The 13542-nt window shown below is 33.7% G+C and overlaps 1 pseudogene; it reads right to left on the minus strand.

Moving 5' to 3' along the window:
• Window positions 1–1101: 1101 nt before the first annotated feature.
• LOC149558551 (L-type lectin-domain containing receptor kinase IX.2-like) lies at window positions 1102–13533 on the minus strand (annotated as a pseudogene).
• Window positions 13534–13542: the final 9 nt, after the last annotated feature.

The raw sequence follows: 13542 nt of genomic DNA on the forward strand, positions 1-13542 counted from the left end.
TGAAAATGCCACAGATGTGTTATATTTGTCAGGAATGCTTTTTACGAATGAAAGTGGTCCATACATTAGAAGGTCTAGTATGCAATAGATGTTGACAAGAAAAGGGAAACAATAGATTTTTAGCTTTAAATAATATAGATCTAGGGCCACAACCTGAGGAGCTTGCGAACTTGACCCAAGTTGAGGAAATGCTAATTGCATATGTCAGCCCCATACTTCAAGTTACACATGCAACAGGCGGTCAATATAAATATAAAGGGCATAAAATAAGTTTCCCACAAAATATAGAACATGTTTCCAATATATTGCCACACACAATAGATAATTTGCCAATTATTATTGTTAGACGAAGAGATCAATGTGGAACAAACTATAACTTTACTGTGAATAGGGATTGTGTCTACAAAACACTCAAATACAAAGTAGAGCATGATAAATTTTATTCAGATATCCAAATTAATGAAAATGCTCTCAATGATCTACCTAGAAATGCAGATGAAAATATCTTTGCCAAATTAAAGACAGTCTATATGGAATTTGATTCAAATGTAAATGAGATTATTTTTGTTTGTCCAGTCATGGAGTCGGATGAAGGAAATATAATAGATCATACAACATCAATGGCTTCAAGACCACCTAATGCCCAAAAAGAAATGGAACTTATTTGTGCATGGGTCAATAACCCTGATGTGAATCCAACATCATTGATGTATTGGCCAAGTATAGGTGTATCTCCCATTAATGAATATGTGACATTAGGATTACTTGATATGGCATTTCAAACATTGTTTCCTGATGGAAGTTGTGATTGGTTAGAGCCATGGTTGTGGTAGATTTATCTTCACAAATTTGTGAAACATCTGATGCGTTATAGGGATCATCGTTTTGGCAAACATCCCAGATTTAGATAGTTTGTATTCAACATGATAATGAGACATCGTGCACAAAACTCATCGTCAGTGTTTGTGAAAAGAAACTTTAAAGACATGCCCATTACCATCCATGAGTTGTGACAACATATGGAAAACACACCCCACTCCAATCTAGAAAATAAATTGATGTGGTTTGGCACATCATTAAGGGGAACACGGTCATATTGGACTAAATCTTGTGCGGAATACCCCGCGTGCCCGCCACCATGGTCGTATGGGAAGCTGACTAGTCACGTTCCATCAGTCTCGCCAAACCAAAATCACCCAACTTGGCATTGAAATCAGAATCTAGCATTACGTTGCTTGCCTTCACGTCTCGATGAACGACACGCTGGTCCCTCTCTTCGCGGAGATAAACAAGAGTAGAGGCAATGTCACAGGCGATACTATATCTTCGGCTCCAATCCAGCGTATCCTCCTCTTCCCCAAAAATGTGTTTATCTAGACTCCCATTTGGCAAATACTCGTAGACCAGAAGTAACTCTCTCTTTTCGTGGCACCATCCTAAAAGCCGCACAAGATTACAGTATCTCAACCTGCTGATTGTTTGAACTTCAGAGATATACTCGTTTCTTCCTTGTCTTGATCCCTGACCTATTCTTTTCACAACCAGTGCCTCCCCGGTGCCGGGCAAGATTCCTTTGTAAACGCTGCCGAAGCCGCCTTGTCCAAGCTTTTCTTTCTCGTAGAAATTTCGTGTCGCGGCACTGAGCTCGGTGTAGGAAAAGCTTCGGGAGCCATGAGAATAGCATTCGTCCAGCTCTTGATCGCTCTCTTCCCTAGCCTTACCTTCTATTCCACTTTTTCTGAAATGCTGCCACCAGCGAACAACTATGAAGCCACATAGGACCACAACAACGAAGAACACGCATATCAAATAAACTTTCACAAAAAATCTGTTTGCATTACCATTTCTAAGTAATTCACCAGGAGGTCCAACTTCCCACGAATATTAAGAAGTAAAATTCCAAACTTTTACGATGTGCGTCTCTCTGTACTCTCCAGTGGCAGCCGAGAAGCCAATCTTGATGTACTCTGGTAGACAGTTGCTCAGATCTATTGTGTGGTTAAATAGAGGAATTTTGGGTTTAGAAGAATTATACCGGAGAAAGAAGTGCAGAACCTTTTCTAGACCGTCATAATGCACCCAGGCATCCCATGTTGCGTTTGTGAGATTTTGGTGTGTAGAGCGATGTAATAGACTGGATGTATTGTGCTGAAAAATGAACTTCGAGAAAATGCTATTGACGTCGATCCCAACATGATTGTCATCAGGATCCCAATCATTGTTGTATGTATCAAACTCCACACTGCACAGCAACCATCTGATAACATGATTGTTTAAAACTTTCCTCATTAAACAAGCCAAGAAATCCACCATAAGCGTCCTCTGGTGGTTCCAGTTCGAATGGTGCCATGAAGAGCGCAAGTCCATCTCCATGATTATCGTATATTTCGTTGTTCAGATCAATATTGAATTGAAAGTAAGTTGAAAAATTGGCCAGAGCTTAAAGTTGAAAAAGTTGAAAGTAAAGCATCTACTTAGATAGCTTTAGTTTAAATAATATAGAACAAAAAAAATCCATAATGAAATATTGAAATATATTAACACCCACAGCTTCAAGTTTGTGTACCTTAATAAAATCATTCTGATTCCAACATGTTTATTGAACCACCCATGTATATTGTCTAATTCATGAGCTCGGAAACTCTAGCCATTTTCTTGAATGTAAATCAAATAGTTTACACTTTTTAATACTTTATATATCCACCCAGCTCCACAATATTTCATCCTAAGAGATCACCCAAGAAGATCAATTCAACTAATCTTTTGTTGTAGTATAATCTAAAAACATACCACATTTATTTACTTTTACCTCTAACTCATAAGAAGAGCAGTAGAACGGAGAGATTGTAGACTTAAGCGAGTTAGTATAAGATCATCTATGCTTTTCAGTGAAATAAAAAAATCTAGAATAGGAAGGTTGATGAGCTCCTCAACAAAAAAAATAGAATATAATATAGCTTGCATTCATGAAGCCACTAAAAATTTACCATGATGGAAGCACAAATGAGCCTCTTGGAATAGGAAGGGTTCATGCTACAGAACACTAGGGATGAATCTACAATTGTTTCACTAGCAACATCTAAGCTAGGATCCTGCCTATCAATTTTATATGTAGTTCTAATAGCATCCATATTCCCTAGCCTCTATAGACATTTATGGTCATTGTAGGGATCACCGGCTTGCATAATTTAAGGCAAGTCTCAATAATGTATATACCCACTTGAGATAGAGATAGTGATTCATGACTAAAAGCATTCACACAGTTTAAACTTTATACCTAAACAAATATAGTGCTTGGGTGAGCAGTAGTCTTGAGAAGATATTTTATGGCCCTAGCATATGGAAGTCTTTTCATTAGAGAGCTCACTACCATGAATCTACCAAATTCCAAATAGCTCCAAGAGAGCATTGAGCTATTTAAGTTAAAATTGGGCATAGATTATTGAGCTAGAAGAGGAGACATTCTTGGGCACTAAGGCTTGACATAACTTTGAAAGTTGGTTGACGGGGTTAATGGGGTGTGATGGAAGGATTGTGATACTTAGACACTATTTTTTCTAGATAGATCAGAATAAGCTTGGGTCAGTGCTATTTCTCATTGATTGGGAATGCCATTAGGAATATTTATCACATCTCTCCTTAAGGAATGATGGTCTCCCATGTAATGAGAAGCTCCATGGTGAAAATTGAAATATTCTATTTAAATAGAAATATATGAGAAAAGAATAGACTCACTGAAAGAAATATTGGAAGATTAAGTACTCATTGGTTTTTCCTATATTCTAAGTTAATTTACATTAGAATTCTATATCAATAGATCTCAGCCCTAGCAGTTGATTTCTTTTTAACATTACATTGAGTCCTTTCTGACTGATGTGCCCAAGCTTTTGATGGCCAAGCTCTGAGTTATGTCCACCATTGTCATAGTAGCTCCCACTTCACTGTTACTTTCTAGAATATATAAACTCCCAACTTTATCTCCTTTTGCAACTATCGAAGATCCCTTTGTTATCTTCCATGTATTAGGATTGAAGAATGTATGATAGCCTTGAGTATGAAGTTGAGAAATGGAAATTAGATTTCTCTTCAATTTTGGAACATTTCGAAAATCTTTTAAAGGCCATTACCCTCCTCCATGTGATGGTAATAAAATATAACTTTTCTCAATAATGTCATAAGCATTATTGTCACCAAAATAAACTTTCCCAAATTCACCTTCATTATAATTTGTGAACAACTTCAAGCATAAGAAAGCATGAAAGGATTCCCTGGAATCAAGTATCCATGATTCTGAAATAGTATCACTTGCAGCAAGAACTAAAATCCTTGGTTCATACTTCTCATAAGTAGTGTTAGCTTGACTATCCCACACCTTATCTTGTGCCCTTTCTAAAGCATGACAATTTTTCTTTGAGTGGCCTGGTTTGCCACAAAACCAACAATCCCCTTTGCTTTCTTTCGAATCTGTCCCTTTTGCAAACTTCAATCTTCCTCTATTGTTGGAGTTTCTACATCTTTGATGACTCCTTCCTCTATTGTCAATGCTTACTGTTGTTGAGGCTTCATCAGATGAGGGAACATCACTCTTTCTTCTCATGTCTTCACCGAGAAGAGTAGTTGCAACATCATCAAAAAATAACTTTTTCTTATTGGGAAGTGATGTGCTTATGGCTGTTACAACTCCATCCCGACTGGATGGAAGAGAACATAACAATAAGATAGCTTTGTTTTCATCACTTCATGGCATCCCCACTAAATTTTCTTAACTGATTAGAGTATTAAACTCATTGAGATGATTTTCTATATTACCACCATCCTTCATTTTGAGACTATAGAGTTTCTTCATGATGAAAACCTTCTTTGCAACAGACACCATTACATAAGTAGTTCTTAGCTTGTCCCAAACTACCTTTGTTGTTGTTTTTGTTGCAACATTAAGGAGCACATTTTCAAATAGTGAAAGAAGAATTGTTGCTCTTGCCTTCTTGTCCATTTTTTCCAAATCCTCATTAGACATCATGTCTAGTTGCTTCCATTTCCCCTCTAAAGAAAGTGCCAGATCTTGCTTAATTAATAGCGACTCCATTTGCACCTTCCATAGGCCAAAAATTTTTCCTATAAATTTCTACACTTTGACCTCCTCCAAGATCCTAGAATTTCAACCCTAAATTCTAAATAGAAATACCTTGCTCTGATACCAATTGTAAAAGTTAGAAAAGCAATAAAATGCATAAATGATAATGCAAAAGTAGAGTACACAGATTTATTATGGTTCAAACAATAAAGCCTATGTCCACACTAAGCAGGAGAATATATTATCTAATCTAGAAATACATCCAAAAGTTACAGCGAATACAATATATAAAAGAGCTCCAAGGGAGACTCTTGAACGTCAGTAGAAGAATTGAAGAGATAGAGTCTCTTGGAGGGAATAATGAAAAATGGTTGAGCTTCATATCTCTAATAGCTGTTGCATGCCTGCTTGATTATTCTCTTTGTATTCAACATCGTGTTCTCTTTCAATAGCTATCATAGGAGGGAAGTTAAAGCTAACACTTGTTGAATGTGTGAATAAAATAAATGAAACAATGAAGCAAAATAAAAGTAGAGTAGGTATAGGATGATGGCCTATTTTACAGTGTCTTCAAATGTGGGATTTGTTAGTTTTGAAGGGCCTTTGATGGAAATTAGGTCACATCGAGGTCTTCGTCAATGTGTGAAGAGCACAAACATTAAAACAAAAATTATTTCAGATATTTTTCCATTTGAAAATACCACCAAAACCCATACAAGATGTAACATTTTGATACAATATTTCATGTGACGTTGCATTTCTATCTTCTTAGATGGATAAACAAATGCAACGTTTAAGAAGTTCTTGAAAATGGATGAGGAGGAAAAGAATGGTGATTTTTACAAACTGGACCAAATTAAGGTTATCTAGCGGGATGTGCTTTCATGCATTCGTGAGTACTTTGTCTTAGATGGTAGAGCTAAACATGTTCATAAATTTCATTTTGTGTTTCTAAACCATTTTAGGTACAAAGATAGAATCTCATTTCCTTTTTATTTGAGATTTTCTTTGCTCCATAGTCTCCAAGCTCATAGAAAAGAAGAAACCCACTTGATTTTTCATGAAGGATTAATTTTACTGATTGAGAATTATTGTAAGAACAAGGCTATTGTGTCTTCCCCTCCTTCTGAGAAAAAGAAGGCCTCTGTGAGTGAAACCTACTCTAGGAATAGTAAAGGAGAGGAAGGGGTTAGTGGATGAGGAGGAGAATAGAGATGTGGGAGATTTTAGCTCGAATTTGGAAGGTTACCCTTGTGGCAAGGGTGAATCTGGTAAGGAGGAGATAGATGAAAGCAATGATAAAAATACTGTGTCGAGTAATGCTAGTGAAGAGGATACCAATCAGAGTGAACAATCCCTAGGAGTGAGGGATGAAGAAGAAGTAATGGAGAAGGGAAAGGAGGAACTCTTTAATAAGAATGCTGAAAATGTGAAGGAAGACATAAGGAATGAGAAGAATGAGTCTATGGGTAAGGAAGATATGGGGGATGATAAGGATGATTATGCTGGTAGAGATACAAGGCTTTCTTTCCTACATACTAAAAACTTAAAGGTAGACTCTTCCCTTCAAACTAACTCCTAGGTGTATAAAAAATTAATGAACTTGAAAAGAAAAGTCACAACAATGGAGCAGAACCAAGAAACTAATTGCATAAAGACCATCCAGTTGGCAATTCAAGTTGGTAATATACCAGACAAACTAAAGGAATATACCAGACAAACTAATGAAGAAATCATATCTCTGGGTGGTCCATGTAAATGAACCAAATAGAGCTCTAGGAAAAAAGTAGCTGAGGGCATCGTGGGATCTATAGTTAATACCATCCAAAGTACTATGGAGGCTAGAAAAGAGGTGGTCCAAATGATCAAAGAACTATAATAGCAGCTTTTCTATGTTTCTGGTTTTTGGTCTCTATCTTGGTAGTTGTTCTAGTTTCTAGTCAATTTTTTAGGTTTTTAATCTAGTTTTGTTATTTTAAAACTAGGTTCTAGGTCCTTTTAAAACTTGGTCTTGTTTTTTGATTTTATCTTGTGATTTTAGGTCCTTGTAAAAATTGAATTTGAATCTTTTAAAATGGTAGGTTTCAAGTCCTTGTAAAACTTGGTGGAACTTAATGGTTTATCTTTTGTTTTCTTGTTAAGGGTTTTAGGTCCCCTTCAAAGCCTATTTTTACCTTTATCTAAAATAATCTTTTATGCAAGGCAAATGTGTTCCCCAATTCTCTCGATATCACACACTTTCCAATTTTTAATTCTATATTATTAGTTTGTCTTTTTTATCAGTATGAATCCAAAATCTGAATTAACTATTGGCCAAATTTGCCTTTCTACCAAAATCACCCTATTTGAATTTAAATAATAAACGACCACTTTCCATTCTTTTTAAATATTTGAATACCATGGAAATATGAAATAATTAAATTGGGGGCTTTTAATATTTTCATATCTTGTTTAGTTTTCTTTCGGGGCTCCTACAATTTTGCACACCATCAAATCTTGCACAGATCCACAGCAGGCACTTTCCTACTTCTTTAATGTGAATGACCTTTACATAAAGCAAGAATGCACCTCGCTACTATGTGCTATATAGGTCTCATTTCTTATATGTCACCTTTTTTATCATGATTATATGCTAATATGAGTTGGAATACGGCTAAGTTTCTATTGGCAATCACTTTCCCACATTCTATCTTTTGTTAGACTTTTTGACAATGCAAGCAAGTGATATTGTGACATATGGATTGGTGGGTCTGTCCTTCTTTGTTGGCTGCTAGCACTAAAAGTGGGGCCGATTGGATGCCAGGTTTTCCTAAGGTGGATGTTGAGTAGTTTGTGGGCCTAAAAGTATTAATGGTGTAGGCGTAGTAATGACAAAAAATTTCATCGATCATCGATCTTTCATAGATCAATGATTAGTGCTTTCTTGCATCATGGAATTGCTAAAACTTTAGACATTGCAGGGAAGTGCCTGAAGGTTACATGTCTTTGTGGGTTGGAGGAGGTACCATTGCAGTTAACATTAGCAATTGGGTTGAAACTTTTCATTGACTACCATGGTTAAGTTTGAGGGTGGTGTGATTAGTTAAAAGTGATATGCTCAAATGAGTGGAGAATTTGTGGGGTGGCAAAAAGAAATAAGACTATTGGCCCACGTGGCCCATCTTGGTTGCAAGATTCAGTTGACCTATTGACTGTTCTAGTTTATCGAGCCAACTATGAGGAAGAAATGTTTTCTTGCATGATCCGATCTTCATAATCGATTCCAACCACTCTCCAATGAATGTCATGCCTAGTGAATGAAGGAAAACACTCCACCACCTCTAGTTACATCCATCTACTTGGTTAGAGTGAATTAATGGTGTTGTTCTATCTTCTCAAGGCTTTGTTTTGGAAAAATATTAGATTTCATTATATTTGAATCTATGTCAAGATCAAATTTTTTTTAGAACTCTATGATTATTCTCTGAGCATTTAAGACAATAGTTGTGGAGTAACTTGATTAGAAATATCTTAGTTATGCCTGAACTATAAAGGAAAATTTTGTAATCTTTGTAAGGGTTGATCTTGTTAGTTTGTGGTGAATGATCAAGGAAGTACTAGACATACTTAATAAATTCTTTGGGGTTTGGGGTAGCACCTAGAAAAAACAAATTGGGTTGTGGCAGACGTTGTGGTTGATGTATGGCTAACATATGGTGGAAATATTGTAACCTTAAAGTGGCATAAAAATACTTGTATAAAAGGGCCTAGGGTTAGGGATTATTTCATTGTGGTGATGCAAAATTGGTTCTTGTGGCAGTATTGAGTGTTAAGGGATTACAGATTATAATCAAGTTGTAATCACTAGATTGTAATATTATCAAACTTTCTATTTGGTGGACATAGCCTAGGGATTGAGTGCACCACTTTAAACTTTGTTTTCTTGTGTTCTTTTCTATGTGATCTATTATTTTCTATCATTGGTTATATTTGCATGTAATTGTTATTCCTATCTAAGGTTTAATCCTAACAAGTGGTATCAAAGTTAGGTTGTTTTTCACTTATCCTATGTAGGAAAGTCTCACGGTTGAGTGGGAGTGATGGAAGACAAGGCTAAGCTAAGGGTTGATAGGTTTAAGGGAAGAACTTTCAGTTATGGAAGATGCAAATGGAAGACTATCTTAATCAAAATGATTAATGGAAGCCGTTGGAAGGCAAAATCAAGAATCAAGGATCTATGTCAAATTATATGTTTTACAATTTTTAAAATTTATTTAAATAAATAATTTGTTCTCGAGAAATATATTAGTATAAAATTATGATTTAGTAAAATTAATATTCAAAATATTTTAACAAGAATAAAAAATGTAGTAGTAGATGGGTTCAACGTTGTTTTTAGATTTGATCTTGTAAGATTTTAAATCTTTATATAAGTGTTGCAATCTATGAACTATCATCATCATGTTGAAGAGTAGTAGATAGATTTTAGATCAACTAATTATATAGTATGGGTCATGTGAACTATTATCATGATGTTAAATAAAAGTAGATGAGATTTACATCAATTATAGCTCCTACAAACTATTATTAAGATTTTCAACAAAAGTAGAAGAATTTTGAATCAACTAATTATATGCTATAGGTCCTATGAACTATTATTGTACTACTAAATAAAAGTAGATGGATTTGAGATTAGCTAATTGTACTATTATAGGTTTTATCAACTAATATCATGATATTAAATAGTAGTAGAATAGTTTAGATAAGCTCATTATACATCATGAAGCAATTTAAATCTTATACTTTAAGGAAACTCTTTAATAAAAATAGGAGTTGCTTTTTTTAAGAAATAGAAAATTGATTTGAAACCAATCCATTATATAGTTTATCAAACATCCAAGTTTAGATAAATAAGCATAGATACACATGTACAATTATAATTAATTTATATATTTATAATGCATGATACATTAATTTTTATTAATGAGTAGTAATCTTTTTAATAGATAGATCATTTTTAATATATAAAATTTTAGATTATACTATTTCTCATGTTATATTGATTGATCAATATTATTGTATTGTTGTTATGCAGCTTTTGAGAATAGACATATGGGAAAATAATTTTTTATTGCTTGATAATAAAAGAAAGTTTAAAATTATAGGTATCATTTAGCTATGTATTTTTAAAGAACAAAATTTATGAAAAAAAAATTCTTAAAAACTTTGTTAGAATAGAAACTACATGGTCTCTACCTTGTCTTGTGATGTATGTAAGAAGTAGGTCCTAGGCCTTGATATAATCTCTTGTGACATGCTTTTTTGGGCAATACATTGATCCAAGCATTCTATGCTGATTCTCCAAATCTTTCTTAGCAATTGATGTCTTTTCTACCTCATCTTCAAAAAATTTTGTGTCACTTTAAGATGTCCAAACTTATAAAATAGCATATCTATGCCAATTTTTAAAATAGATATTTGACTAATAGCATAATATAAAGTAGATCTTTCTTTCTACTTGGTTTTGTTATCATTCCCCCTACACAAAATGCAGTGGATTCACAACAATAAAATAAGCTTCTCTAACTATGGACAAGATGGGCCAGCCAATGATAACATACAATCAGCCTACTGTGTTTAATTGTCATACAAATAAGCAAGAAGAACATAAGTACATATCTGAAATGACCTATTAAGTTGTTTTAGGACCAAAAAATGCTTTTTTTAATGTAAAAGAACATTAAATGTGTTACACATTCTTTTGAAACCTTTGGGCATGAGTTTCCTATGAAAGAGCATGGTTTTTCTAGCATATGGAGCAACCATATGGGCTACTATTCTATCTCCTATTTTTTCCTATAATGGGACCCCAAATACATGGATCCAAGGGGTTTCTAGATTTCTCTATCGATATATATTAAGAGAAGAAAAGAAATCTAGCCTTTATGGATTCATCATAAATCATAATATGATCATCTATAAGGAAAGGCCTCTAACTTAAATCTTTCTCAGTTTTTCTAGAATTTAAAATTTGCCTTCTTTATTAAAAAATGATTATATTGTAAAACCCTCTTAGCAATATCATAATTTGAATTTCTATGGTAAAATTGTCCTCATTATCAATGATTACGTTCTTGTAATTCAATTGACATGTTTTTTCTTCTCCTTTGCACAGGTTGCTAGGATCCTTTTATTTACAAGAATTCATTTCTTTTCTTTAGTTTCTTCTATGCTATTACTTTATAAGCTTTTGTTGATCTTGATGGAGCCTACACTTTTACAAAATTAGAGCTCCCATCTTAGCACAATGATTCAAATTATAACAAAAATTGGACATTAAGCATGGAGAAAACATCAAATGTAGAAATGATTCATGAAGTTCATGATGCAGGTAAGAAACTACATGGTCTCTACCTTGTCTTGTGATGTATGTAAGAAGTAGGTCTTAGGCCTTGATATAATCTCTAACATTTTGTTCAAATTTTCTCAAATTTATAAATTTCAATCTTATATTAAAATAGATTAGAAAAGTTCAATTAGATCTATCAACTAAGTCTGAAAAATTAATACACATTTAAATGAAATGATGCATCAGGAAATTTAAATTTTATATTTAAGAATGTCTTTTAATTTTTATAAATTTTATTCTACTTATAAATCTCAATTTTAACATTTATCAAAATATGAAGAAAATAAAAAACAAAATTTCAAGAAATGTTATCTATTTTCTCCTTAATATTTGAAGTTAGGTTTTACTATTAAATTTTTAAATCAAAGATTAAAAAATTATATAAGTAATATTAAGAAGATATAAGTTTTTTGTTAAAAGATATTAAATGCGTAGAATTATGTCAATAAGAAAGAATCAAACAAATCTTCTTCTCTTTCAAATACCAATTTATTGCTATATATGCATAGCTTAATTCTTGTCATTTTGATACTGACCATTTTTTATCCTTACATTATAGATATCAGAAAAAAATTAACTATGGATGCTCAACGAAATAATTCTGAGAACACTATCACAAGCTCACTTCTTCCAAACGACTTGGTGCAATCAAGCCAAATTGTTCAAACTTATTTGGATAGATTGGGAACAATCATTTCTGAGTCTTGTAAAAAAATTACAGATGAAATTCATAATGCGAGCTTTCATGTTCGAGGTGTCCAAGATTCTCAAATCTTTTAGATGGGACAATATACAAAGGAAATTCATGACGCATGGAAGAAATCATTTGGGTTCTTTGAATTTATGAAAGACATCTGCTATGATGAAGAGCACATGGATGGCAAAAATAACCTTTTCCTCACTAATGAATTCCACATGTTTTTGCATCACTATAATGGAATCTAGGAGTCATAATATTTGACATTATCATTTTTTTTTATTAATTTGTTTGTTTGACTTATCAATTTTGATGAACGTATGTTATTTTTCCTTTGTCTTAAATAAATTTAGTATTATACATACAAGACTATTTGGTATTTAGTATATTTGTAGATCTTATCTACACAAAAAAGTTCCTCCTATATGTATTTGTGAATTGTTAAACTATTAATTAGAAATGAATAAATATCTATCTTATCTAAAGTACAATGCCACTAAATTAATGTGATATTTTAAACCAATTTTATAAAAAATAATTTACTAAATCTACTATTTTTTTAATGTTTGGTTACAAATTTATAAATCAAGTATGAATTTCCAATCGGATCAAGAAAGAAGACAATACCAAATGGAGCAACAAAGAGCATACCAGAGAGAATACTATAGAGAGTATCGTAGACGACGACAAGAACAAATGACACAAGCTGAAAGAGAAGAAGAAAGAAGAAGGAAAAATGAAGTCTGACGGCTAAATTATGCTAGAAGAAGGGTAGGATTGCTAATACAAGAATTGGAATTACAAAATAGGGATAGAATTACTCGTCAACGAACATCCGATGAAGTATCTCATTTTGAAACACAAGGGAGACACGAAGTTGATTTTGAATCAAGTGAGAGGTACAATCAAGCATTACCTGTATTTGTGGAAATGAGTCACCAGAATGAAAATTCAAGAACAACAGAGCGTGTTCCTGAAACACCTCATCCTACAAGCCAAAATAGGATAAATTTAGGCGGATAAGGCAACAGAGAAAATATACAAAACCCAACTGTATTTCTTAAGGATAATTTCTATAGATCTCAAATGAAGTTTCGACAACAACTGGATAGCTTGAAAATGCCACAAATGTGTTATACTTGTCAGGAATGCTATCTACGAATGAAAGTGGTCCGTACATGAGAAGGTCCAGTATGCAATAGATGTTGACAAGAAAAGGGAAACAATTGTGTTTTTAAGGCTGTGATCAATCGGCCGCCTTCCGCAGGCAATTTCTAGTTTAACCGCCCAAAAGCTGTACACGTCAGCTTCTGGACTGGTTTTCCCTATTATGTAGCACTCTAGAGCAACATACCCCCGCGTGCCCGCCACCATGGTCGTATG

This window comes from Cupressus sempervirens, chromosome 5, assembly GCF_028749045.1.
Source record: "Cupressus sempervirens isolate cs-2001-9-10 chromosome 5, ASM2874904v1, whole genome shotgun sequence".
NCBI classification, from domain to species: Eukaryota; Viridiplantae; Streptophyta; class Pinopsida; order Cupressales; family Cupressaceae; genus Cupressus; species Cupressus sempervirens.